Source organism: Gavialis gangeticus, unplaced genomic scaffold (assembly GCF_001723915.1).
Source record: "Gavialis gangeticus isolate Ggan-Ray unplaced genomic scaffold, GavGan_comp1, whole genome shotgun sequence".
NCBI lineage: Eukaryota > Metazoa > Chordata > Crocodylia > Gavialidae > Gavialis > Gavialis gangeticus.
The window spans coordinates 52,756,188-52,769,226 of NW_017728992.1; the positions used below are offsets into that span (position 1 = coordinate 52,756,188).

Consider the following 13,039-nt stretch of genomic DNA (forward strand, 5'->3'; position numbering starts at 1 on the left):
TTTCTGCCAACCCCCCCCCCCCAATCCCCCAGAGGGTACTATAATCCTGGGGTTCCCAGATTCATTATTGGTGCCATCCTATTCCCTCCCCTCATCATCAGGGACCCAGCTTACTTACCCCCTCCTGCCCTGGCTCATAAAGTCCTCTATGAGTCAACTGCACCACCAAAAGGAGCACTTCAACAACTGCTTAAGCAGGTGCCACATGACTGTGGAATGTGCCTTCAGCCACCTCAAGGCACTCTGGCATACTCTCAGCATGTGTCTCATGGTGGTGAAGGAGCACCTGTCATACCTCATCATTGTCATGTGTGTCATCCACAACATCTGGGAGATCAGAGGGGGAGGTCTTTTGTGAAGCCTGGGCAAAGGAGGCACAGCACGCAGACTAGGCATGGCATGCTGGAAATGTACAGCATAGGGAGGCTGGGGAAAGTAGAGCCTCTGGCTGATGTTAGGAGCACTGACCCCACACACAAGCAGGAAATCTGTGTCTGCAAAGCCCTGGCCAACTACCTCCTGGCCCACGGGGACTGGGAGTGCTCCCCCGATTAGCATGGCCACAGAACTTTGAGTCCCTGAGTGCTTGTGCCCTAGCACTGGGCAATGAATCTCGTGACCCAGTTCCTCTGACTCAGTGTCCTGACACCACCTACAACCTGGGCTGTTTGGACACCATTCCCCTGCCAGCACTACCCTAAGGGGCATGTGCTGGGATGTGGGGTTATATGGCATGAAGAAGACACACCCGCTGCCCATCTGCTTCTCTTCCGTCTCTTCCCCCTGGGGGCTTTGCTTTTCCCCAGTGCCATGTGGAGCCTGGTGCAGCTGTACCATCCCAGGCAGGAGAGTGTCCTTGCTCAGTGCCAGAGCCTTTACCAGGCATGGGGGGAAGGGCTTGGGCATGGGTGCTGTGGATGGTGCTGCAGTAGCAGCCACTGTGCTGGCAGTCAGGGCTAGGGAGCACTCTGCGTGTGTGGGTGGGGATTCAGGTGCTAGTGAAGGTCCAGCTGCAGGTGCACTTCAGAATCTAGATCCTGTGATTTTGTGGGGACCAGAGTCCTTGGGACCAGTGCCATCAGAAAACCTTGCACCCTATGGCCCCCAGGGACCTGCTTCTGGGCATCCAGTTGTCTGGTGTCCCAGGGCTTTCCTGAATATCCTCCTATAGTGCTGTCCCTGCTGCCAACTCCTCCTGCTCTCCAGTAGTGGTGTACATGTGCAGGGTGGCAATGGCCCTGTCCATGGTGAGGAAGTGAGGCAGCTCCTTATAGAAGGCCATGCTGTGCCTCCTCTTCCTGGATGTTTTATTAGCATCTTGCACATGCTTGTACTGGATCATTTATTTTGTCTTGGTCCACCACTGCACACAATCTCAGTTGTGGCCCCATACTTGCAACTGTTGGGCAATGTGCTTGAACATGTCCCTGCTACAATGCCCTTTGCAGAACTGGTCCTAGGTCTCCTGCTCTCTTCAGATGGTGACAAGATCCCTCATCTCGCTGTGCAACTAGGGTTGGGTACTGGAGAAGGATAGGTTGGGGTCTTCCATGGTCCATGGTAGTGTCCATGGGATCTTGGTATCTACAGATGGGTAAGGGTCCAGCTGTGAGGAGATAGATGGGTGGTTCGATGGATGGAATAGTGGGTGCAGGTAGATGTGGGTTTCAGCATGTGACTCTCCCTGCTCACTCCAGGTAGGTCCACCCCCTGCTCCAGAGTGACTGGGGCTGCACTGGTCACACCACTCCTACAACCTCAAACTTTTCAGCAGATACCCCATGCGGCTGGCAACACCCCACACTCCAGCCTGGAAGTTTCCAGTGACCTCCTCCTGCAACACTGAGGTAGCTGGACGCACCCCAGCTGCTCCTGAAGTTTCCAGGGGCATCTGCCTGTTTGCCCTAGCTTGGATGTTCAGTTTCCCCGACCCCCTATACCTAGTACTCTGGAACTCTGCAGCTGTGGGCCCAAAAACTATTGCAGCACCCTAGGTACACATGGCCTGGGTACCTGCCAGCACTGGCCAAGCCACAGAGGTCACAGGGTCACTTCAGTGCAGGCCCAGTCCTGATGTTCTGCCCCCTACCACCCTGGTCCACCAGAGGTGCCCTGCTCACACCATCTCCTGCTTGGGAGGATGTGGGGGTGGGGTGGGGATCTATGCTAGGGTCCAGGCTGCATGGACCCTACCTCTGGCCTCTAAGATGTGGCATGCAAGTGCCAAGGCTGGGGTCTGTGCCAAAGCATGGGGCATGGGTGTCCCTGGCTGTGGGTGTGGATGCTTGTGTGCGGATGCTAGGGCTTGGGTCTATGGGGCTGTGCCCAAGCACCAGAGTTCTCCTGGGCTCAGTGTTGGGGTCTGTGTGTATGTCATGTGGTGCTTCATGACAGGGTGTTGAGGGTTTGTGTCTCCCACCCAGGGACTTGGGTAGGAGACACAAATACCACACTCCATGGCTGACAGGTGGCTGGAGGCAGAGCTGGGGAGAAGGGCTGTGCTTTCTCAGTACTGAGACAGCCTGGGGTGGAGCTAGCTTAGGGCCTGGCTAGAGCAGCCAACCACTGGCTGAGTGCACTACCGTATGAGGGAAGGGGTGGGGGGGGAGGGCACAAAGCAGGCCAGGATGCTGGTGAACATTGATTTAAACTTGAACTGATAGGGAAACAGCACATAGGTTCAATACATTCAATCAGGAGGTGCTACTTCACGGTCAGGGCGGCTAGGATCTGGAACCAACTTCCAAGAGAAGTGGTGCAGGCTCCTACCCTGGGGGTTTTTAAGAGGAGGTTAGATGAACACCTTGCTGGGGTCGTTTGACCCCAGTACTCTTTCCTGCCATGGCAGGGGGTCGGACTAGATGATCTACTCAGGTCCCTTCCAACCCTAGAAACTATGAAACTATGAAACATTGGTTTAACATGAATTGATTTCAATTGAGTGTACCTCGCATGTGGTCTATGTGCATCAAACTTCTGTACAGTTATGGGTTTTGATTGATATATGTTCACTTAGACTGGTCTAAGTCTGACGTCTGTACATGCCCCCTATTGATCTAGCTGGTCTCTGGGCAAGATACAAAACATCCCAATATATGGATATTCAAGTTGTATAGCTACTGCCAAGCTAAAGGTATCTTTATGTGACCTCTTATGCAAATTTTGCCAAATTTATAAAGATATTTGAGATGACTATCTTCCTGTGATAGGAATCCCTGTCCCCACAACAGATAAGATTGAATGCTGGAAATGACAAATTATCCCTGCAGTTCACAAAATATTTCTCCTTAAAAACAACTTTTTTGCCCATGGAATGAACCAGATTTCTCTCAGTGACAAGTATTTTTAAAAGCATGCCAGGGGAAGGATCTCTCTCAGACCCACTGAAACATCTTCAGAGTCCTAGTCTTTCTTTTACATTTTTCAGAAGCAAAGTTTAAATGTTTATAGCAAAATTCAGCTCAATACTGGCATCTTTGCCTACAATGCCATCTTTTACCTTGGTTATGAAATAGGTTTTACTTAAATTGAAAAAGAAATGAAGGGATTGGTGAGTTTATCAGTCTTCCTGTCCTCAAGAATACAAACCCAAGGACTGAGTGTTTTTTTTTCAAAGGTGAGGAGAATGCCTTTCTTCCTGATTTAAGTCTAACTCTGTTGATCTCAATGGCTTGGTTCTCTTTTGTTGTTTTCTTTCAAAAGGGGTCCTATACTGAAAAATAAGGCAGTGTGCCTAACTCCCCTTTATGTTTTATAAAGTCTGTTGGGCTTTTTTAAAGTTTTTGGGTTTGTTTGTTTTTTTTTAATATTTCAGATTTTTCTACATCAAGGATTTCAGAGATATCAGTTTCAGATTTCCCCCTTTTTTGCAGGGAAGTTTAGCTACGTGTGGAAGATCATGGTGACATCAGACTGAGCTGCATCCGAGCTACAGCGGTGCCAGTCTTGAGATGTTTAGCACTTAAAATCCTTTGGGCAATTTTCTACATACAAAATTGGTCTTCAGAATTTGGAAAAGTAAACACAGGTGCTGTAAGAGTTGGCTTGCTACATTTTCCCTGCTTAAGAATAAACTTCCCCTTATCCCTTAAATAAGGAATGGGATGTGTGCGCTTCAGTTTGTGCTTTATTATGGTATCACCTAGCTAGTGGAAAAAAAATGTCACAACTCAGCTAATCTGTGACATCAGGATAGCTAATGATTCCTTAGCTTACCTGCAAGAATGTTGTGGGAGACCATATCAAAACCTTGCTAAAATCAAGGTCAAGTCACCCACTGCTGTGAATAGGCATAAATTACAACTGTTTTTGAAAAAGGAGGGAGGGTCTCCATTCAGAGTATGCATCAGCTTCTCTGATATTGCTTCTCTGGTAGTGGGATAAGAGCAAAACTGTTGTAATTTTAACCCTGTTTATTTCAGGGTTAAAAATTAACAGTTTCACTAATCTTAAATTGCTATAGCAGCAGTAGCCCAGACTGTAGTAGCAGTATAATCAGACTGTCATGTATCAGGATTACTCAATACTAGTGTAAAAATTACACCAGTCCACTACTTTGGAAAATGGATAGGTGAGTCAGAGGGAGGTGGGATCCAAGACAGCAAACTGAATCTGTGGTAGAGCTATAAAACCCAGGTCACTAATTCCCAGATTGTTGGCAGCCTCTGATCCATAAGCTGCATACATAAAAGCCAATGATGTAACATTGAAAAGGGACATGAATGCAATGTCACTACCCTACTGTCTGTTTTTGCTGGGTATTGAAAGCAGGCAGCCAAAACCAAAGCCAGGACTATAAGAAGTCTACAGTAGCATTTATAAAAAGAAATAAAGTATCTCAGGAAATAAAACCTTCCTTCTTAAAGTCCATATGAAATTGTAACCCTGAGGGCTTCCTGTTAGAATTACCCTTGGCAAATACATAGATCATTTAATTAATCCACTTCATTTTAAGTTGCCAGGTCTCTTACTTTCTTTCAGTACTGCATTTCATTCATTTGTCCCACATGGCATCTTCAGAACATGTCAGGCCATGACGTATCCATGATGGTTGCAAGTACAAGGAAGCACATGCATGGGGGGATATGGTCCCCCAAGAGACCTTGCCACAAGGCCTCCATTCCACCCTGCAATCACACATACAGCCTGACAGAGCCTGATGTCCAGAGGTATACCCAAGGTTACACCCATGTGGTATGGACTTGTCAGCTTTTCTTTTAATGAGATAAGGGCTTATGTATGCTCTGGAGTCTGTGATTCAGATGCTCTCCTTACTGTTCAGTTAATGGGATCACAGCAACTCCATCTGTAATGTGAGGTTCTCTCCTAAGTAATCTGCCTTAAGGAGATGGAATGAGAAGCTTACACCTTTAAATATGATGCAGTGAAGGGGAATTGTAATTATTGCATGTATTAGCACTAGGTGCAGGGCCCAAAATATTTCCTGGCACAGGAAATATGAACATAAAAGCAGAAGATATAGAAACACCAACAGCAAAATTAATCGATAATGAGTGGTCTGTGTCATCAGGAAGTTTGCTACAGAAAAAAGAAACAAAGTAAACTCACCAAAATCTATTCTCAGGGGTCCCCTGTTTCTGAGGTAGACAGGTATGTTTGGCCCGTGTGAAAGGGATGTGAAGAACCATGTTCGCTCTTTTTTGTCTCAGCTTTTCTCATTCAGACTTAATCCCTCCTTTATTCCTTTGAAGATCTATGGTAAGCATCACATATACCTTTTCCTCACCAATTACAAGAGTCAGCCTAGTTCATTTAAAATCCTCAGGTTGGTGAAAAGGGTCTTCACTCTAAACCTCATTCTGTGCCTAAGATTCATAGGGAGTATAGTTTTTATTTAGGTGCATAATTAGCTATACTTTAAGCTAACTGTGAGAGTTTAACAGTCTGCACAAAATTAGGCACTTCATCCTCCAATGAGTTCTGAGGTGGCGAGAGTTTTGCCCATGCATAGCTCTGTGATCACAGCATTGAAGATTGTACAGGAACATATTTTAAAAAATGGTCCGAAGTTCTATTCTTTGCCATCATAAATGATTCTGCTTGAAAATTATTCTCATTATGGAAAGTGGACACCAGTTTCAGCTAATTACAATGTTTTTCTGTTCCAGTATAAGGATGTCTAAATGTCAAAGTTAAAGTTCTTCTATATCAAACACTGCAACGAGCCAAAGTTGTAAAAAAATCATCCTCCTTATTTACAGTTTAAAAGCTCAACACTGTCTTCCACAGCACCACAAAACACCCAAATAGAGATACTAAACTTTTTTTTCCTAACATTTGGAAGATTTTGTGTGGAGCAATTAAATCTAAATTCTACCATTTTAGTCATAGACTCCAACGAATTTCAGTTTATTTCCAAGGAGGTCAGATTTTTAAGAGGTCTTCAACCCAGTTTCCAAAACTGGAAGTGTAGATTTTTACTTTTACATGTGTGGTTACTCTGTTTTGCACAGTTAATATCTATGGCTTCAGCATTGATTCATCTAGGTTTGAAATTATAAACCAAATTTTGTATATGAAAGCAGTGTAGCTGGATATCTACATATGCTATTTAGACACATAGATGAAGTAGGCACTGACAAAATGGAATTTGGTGGTGCTTCACTGTATATATTGAAAACTGTATCTGCCTACTATGAAAGTTTGGCTGAGACAAAACAAAATTTAAAGGATGTATTATTTGTATTAGGAATATGCCTAGAAGCCCTCATCACAACTCTATTATATGAGATACTGTACAAGCACAGAGTAAAAAAAGACTGTCCCTGCTCCAGACCACTTCCCTTTTTGAAGATTAAATCATAATGGATAACAGGAATCACAAATACATGCTCATTCACTGGAGTGACTTATTTTCATTCTATCTCAAATGCAGTATTTCTTAACCTCTTGAGGTCCCTTCCAACCCTAACTTTCTATGATAACCTGACTTAACTTCAGAATTTTATGAACTACTGGAGTCAGAACCAGAAGAATCAGAAATGGCCCAAACTATTGTGTTGGGAGTCGATCTTCTAGTGTTTTAGGGAATCCAATGGAACTACAGCATGGCCTGGATTCTGCAAAGAATTATACCTGTGCCTCACTTAAATAATCTGGAGCTTCACTGACATCAATGAGATTGCTTAGACTGCTGAAATATAAACATAAATGAAAAGGGTTTTTTTCCATTATTGGATCTGTTTTCTAAAGGAAATATTAAAGTACTTTTGAGAGATGCAAGTAAGGAAGGGATCATAACTGAGGTTTCCAGACAGACTCATAGGAAGCCTTTAAAACCTGCAGAAGATTGCACTCTGGAGTTAAAGAGCTTGATATGGAAGTAATTAAGAGGCAGACAATAAGCAAGATAGAGGAAATAGTGGAATAATAGCTCTTAAGAAAACTAAATGACTGATCAGACCTCTCCTTCCCTTACCAGTCCTGACCTCCCTTAAATTTTTGCAGGCACGATGAAAGATCTACACACTTTCTTCTTCTAATGATTTCCTCAGTAATCAAGGAGCGGAAGTTGTTAAATGTGGTATGATCAGTTGGGAGAGATTTTTCCCCACAACTTGGTTATCATGCCAAGTGTATAAACCTGTTTAACAAAAAGTCCTCCCTCTGTGTTGTGGGTGGGGAGAGTGCATCTGACGTAGCAATCAGCAGATGATTGAGGCAATGTGACCACAGAACAGCTGTGCAGGCAGGAATTTCACAAGTCATAGGTAAGCCATTTCAATCTAATCTGTAAATCAGATAGTGCATAGTAGTTATACTTATTGCTTATAGCTGCTTATACAACTGCAAAATGGACAGGGGTGGGTTCTGAAGAGGAGTAGAAAGCAGAAAGATAGAAGAGATCCCCAGTTTACAGTGAAGTCAAGTTCTCTGAGAGTTCTTTACATGACATCCTAGTGTAAGTGCAGGAATTACTGATGCCTGGGGAGACTTGTGAGAAAGTGGAATAATCTTTGTAGACCCTCAGTCTTCTTCCACTATGTGGGGAAGATGGAAGGAGATAGATAAGAATGGATCCTTTTGCCCGGTATAATCATTAGCATTAGGAACTTGAATGGCATAGGGCCGGTCATAGGGACACACACCTTGGTAACATCGTTCCTCATTAAGGCCTGCTCACTTTGTGGAAGAGAATAAACTTGTTATGTCACCAGTAGATGACCTCTGCTTCTGGGGGTGAAAGTTGGATTTGGGCCATCTTGCCTGAAGTGTAAAATGTTAATTAAATGTAAAAGAAGGTAGCACAGGGTGGCCCCTTACAGACAAACTGGGTCAGAGGGGCATGAGCAGGCAAAAATATACTTTGTCAGAAGTTAGTAAAAGAACACCATTCCTTATAGTCCAAGTCATTCCTAGAATCTGAGAAAGTAACTTGCTGCCCATGAAAGCTCATGCCTCTAACTCATTGGTGTGGCCGCAGCTAGAGTATTGCATCCAGTTCTGGGTGCTGCACTTCAATGAGAGTGTGCTAAAGCTCTAGAGGGTCCAAAGAAGGGCCACCTGTATGATAAAGGACTTGCAAGGCAAACCATACAAGGAGAGGTAGAGGGATCTCAGACTCTTCAGCCGAAAGAAAAGAAGGCTGAGAGGGGACCCAATTGCAGCTTACCGCTATATCAGAGGCTTATATCAGGGGCTCGGTGAACAACCAGGGCACCTGGGGGAAAACTAGAAACAGTGGCCACAAACTCCTGGAACATAGTTTCAGGCTGAACATTAGGAAAAACTTTCACCACTAGGGTGTCCAGACTATGGAACAAGCTCCCTGCAGAGGTGGTGCAATCATCAACCCTAGAGGTTTTCAGGAGAAGACTGGACGGTCACCTGACCCCATATGTCTTTCTTGCTCATACAGTGGGCTGGAACCAATGATCCTTTGGGGTCCCTTCCAGCCCTATGATTCTGTCTAAACTGGTTAGTCTTTAAGGTACCACCCTGTCCTACCTTCCACTTGACTTGAGACTAACATGGCTAACCATCTGTTTAAAAGTAATACTTGTGCTATATAAAGGAGATTGCTACCATTCTCTGCATCTCCTCTGTCTTGTCTTTCTCTGTGCTTCATCTGCATGCTTGTTATTCCCTTTACCAATTACATAAAGGGCACCTCGTAAGACTTAGTGAATGTATTTAAAAAGCAAAACATGCATGAGTCAGGGAAATATTACAAATCCCAGTTTTAGCAATGAAGACAGAGAAAGACCAAGTGATTTGCTCAAGGTCAGAAAATAAACCTCTATCAAAGAACAAAATTAAACCATAGTTTCTGGAGTCCTATATATGTATCTCAACCACAAACTTATGCTCCCTACACATTTCAGGCACCCCAGTGCAGGCACCATTTTTATATTTGTTATGCATAGAATCTTGACTCTGTCACAGGCATGTCACAAATAAATAATATAGGGTAGTTTATAGGCATAAATTGTGATTCTGTAAAGTACACTGCTGATTGTGAATAAGGAATAGCAATCATTTAGATTTACCAATTCCAATGCAAGAAGCACCATTTTTAAAGCTTCTATATAAAGATCAGCTAAAGCAGGTTGAAAAGATATCACTAAAACCTTCAAGATGCACAACATTGATGAGCAATTGATTAGAAATTGACATGCTGCACTTTACTTGTGAGCCTTGGGAAGACAGATAAAAATAGCATGAGAAATAGTAGTGGTGTCAGAGTGAGCGAGCCTGAGAATTTTGCATGTGCTCCTATATGGAGTGAATTAAAGCTAGAGCTCAGAGTTTGACAATCCCAGAGCAAGCAAATCTCTTCAGAAAGTCTCACTGTAAGATCATCAGCCTTAAAGAAACTGAATTAAAAAAAACCCCAGACACATTTAAAATGGAGGCAAAAGAAAAAAAACAACAAAAAAAGGAATCTTGAAGCTCTTATTCAGATGGGCACACTAGATTGTCTTCTAAAGGGCTTTCCAAACATACAGCAAAAATCTAAGGGCCAGTATAAAGCAACTAGCTAAAAAGAAGCTCCTAATAACCTTATCTCAGTTCTGGGGTCTGAAAAGGAGGATGCTAAGGACCTTCCAGAAAACACATAGCATCTGACAGCATCAGATCTTATACAGTAATCACTTAATCTACCACTTAAGCACAGCTATCTCTGAGGACAAATGCAGCAGTTGTTTAACAGAGCATGGTGCCATTACACAACAGTTCAGGACAGGAAGTGAAGCAAAATCCCATAGCCAACTGAAGCTGCAGGGGGAATTTAGGTAGGCAGAAAGTAATTAACTGATTTGGAAACTGGCCAGATAAAGAAATAAAACAAACATCAGTAGTTCATCCCCACAAGTGTGTTTAAAAACAGTCCTAAGGTTTAAAATAGAAAATATTTTTACCGGGAGCATTTTGAAGCCTGGTACTTGCATAAGTAACAAAACCCTTTTGATATTTGCTATAATTTTGTTGACATGCCAGCTCATCAGCTGTTATAAGGCACAAGGTTCCACTAAAATAGATGAACTAGCCTGATTTAAATCAGCTGAAGAAACAGGTGACCTTTATGTAGATAATACATTTCTCCTGGAGACAAAGTGGAGTTGTTTAGGATTTTATCCAAGATATTTTTCTGTTCTCTACTTTGTAGGAATGTTCTGGCCAGAGTTTAATCCAATATCTGCAAAACATATCAATGTATTTTTAATCAGCAGTGCATTAATTAGCCCTGCCCCAACACCAATTGAAACCAGTGGGTGCCTCTCCACTGATTTCATTACTCTTTGAATCCAGCTCATTAGCATTATCAGGTTGATCTCATTTTTGTTACTGTAATCTTACAAAGTCAGGCAGGGCAAGTGTGTGAATTGGGTGTAGCCTACAGGGAGTTGCAAATAGCAGTCTGTGTCACAATGTCTTTCCCAAGAAATGCAAAGATCCTTTTCTTAACAGGGTTCCTGCTACCTTGCAATTTCTGTCCCAAGTCAGGCATTTCCCACATACTCCTTATTTTATGTAATTCTTTTACAGCATATAAAGTACACAATGCAATCAGTGATCTTGGAAAAGAAATACTGACTCTCATCTCTTTTCTTTTCTTAAAATATAGACTTCTCTATATCACAGGCTTACTGGTGTTTTGGAATAAGTTATATTTTTTCATCTGTGTTCCCAATAGCAAGGCTTGCAGAAATGTAATAGAGGACTTCTGAGAACCTGTGACAGCAGGGTAGGTCCCTGGGGATATTTCAGAAGTCTACACGGATTGATACTGTTCAAAGAATAGACATTCTTACATCAGGGTTCCTCTATTCCAGTAAGAAACCAATGCATCACTGGCTTACTTTCATACTTCTAGTTCCAAGTTAAAAAAAATAATTGGGTAAGTGAGTGGGTTTTTTGCTGGACTTTCCTCCTCCTCTTAGATTTCTTTGAAGTTTTGTTCTTGTGCAACTGTTGAGCAAGAAAGATGAAAAGGCTGTTTTTAAAGAAAAGAGCATTGCTCTTTGCCACTCCTACCTTGTTTTCTATCTGAAAATCTAGCCAAATCCAGGTATTATCTTTGGGTAGGAAGCATCTGAACTGACAGTCTCCAATAGTTACTCAGAAAAATAAATATTTCAGTACCCACGCACCCTAATAATTAGCTGTTTTAAAGGTGGCAAGTATTCACTTGTACCAAGAGACCCATCCTGATACTATACGTATATTCATGTACCTTAAGGTTAGACTTTATAAGACAGAACAAATAGAAACTTGTAAAAGGGGTCATATTTATTTATTTTTTTCTTCCAGCTTCTGAAATCCAGTGTTTGGTGCTGGTATTTAATTAGCCTTTTTTTCTTACACCAAGATTTGCCCTATAGAATGATACTTTTCTGCTACCAAAATTATAAACCATGGCAAATGTGAAAACTTTAAAATAAAATGATGTCAGGACAGGGGCTAACAATTCCTGGTAAAAGAGTGGTGTGGACACAATTAACTGGTAATTCCATATTAGCTTCCCTGTGTTGTAGAATGTTGCCTTAAGTCTAGCTTAATTAGAGGTATTGGATGAAAGTGGGAACTTTGCTGTGGCCAAGAGATGACCTCTGAAATATGCAGAAGTCTCACATTACCAGGACTAGTTTTCCTCAGTGGTGTATCCAAAATCCTGTGCCTATTGTCGGGCCATTCTTGGGACAGCTTTAATGTGCCCCCTCCCCATTACAATGAGAGGATATATTACTAGACACAATGGGTGCTAATAGTCTAAACTGCTTATTCTGGGAGAAAATCTTTGATAGAACTTAATAGTGAAACCCAATTTTTTTCATTTTATATAGAGAAGTCCACGGTGAACTAAATTTAAGGGCCCATTCTGACGACTTAAATCTGAAAGGTAAATTTTTGACTTGTGCTTAGTATGAAGTACAGTACGAAGAGAGACACAAATAGACACTTTTAGCCAATTTTGCAGTTACACATTTTAAAACCTTACTGATTTCTCTTATTATCTGGAATGGAACAATTTTGAGTAGTAAATCGTATAGTGAATGTTTGGAGGATTGAACCCGGTTTCATGGTAAACTCATTGTCTCTCCATAATCTAACTAATAGGCATTACAATATATTTTTGGTAGCAATTTCTGCTCTGTTTTGTTCTTTTATGGTTTTCTGAAACAGCAAAGCAAGATGACGAATATTTTAAATTTATACTGTATTAAATTATACTTGGATTAGTTATTAAATAAAGGTTATTATTAAATGTTAATGAATGATACTATCAATATTATATCTGTCATGAATGGAAAACCTATATATAGCACATGGTTGAGTGCAAGCCATTTATTAATTTATAGATCCCAACTCCTCAGGAAGTGTTGCAAAATTTCATGCTTTCTCTGCTAGATCACATATTTAGATTTCTGATTTAGCTGAAGGATGCATAAAAGAACAGAGATTAAATGTAATTTGGAGTCTCTGCAAAAACTTCAGGTCTAGTGTTTCAGGTGGATGCATGTAACTTGAAAACTTAGCTCATACAAGTCATATTTATTCAAACCATGCCCCCTTT

The 13,039-nt window shown here is 42.1% G+C and overlaps 1 long non-coding RNA gene across 1 annotated transcript in view; it reads right to left on the minus strand.

The window, feature by feature from the left end:
• The window catches only part of LOC109301327, a 14,811-nt gene extending 1,780 nt beyond the window's left edge, over positions 1-13,031 (minus strand). Inside the window, exons 1-2 of the long non-coding RNA XR_002098504.1 lie at positions 10,383-13,031; positions 2,948-3,067 (exon numbers count right to left, since the gene is read on the minus strand). This is a non-coding gene — a long non-coding RNA (uncharacterized LOC109301327). The remainder of the gene's footprint in view (positions 1-2,947; positions 3,068-10,382) is intronic.
• Between the last annotated feature and the right edge of the window lie 8 nt (positions 13,032-13,039).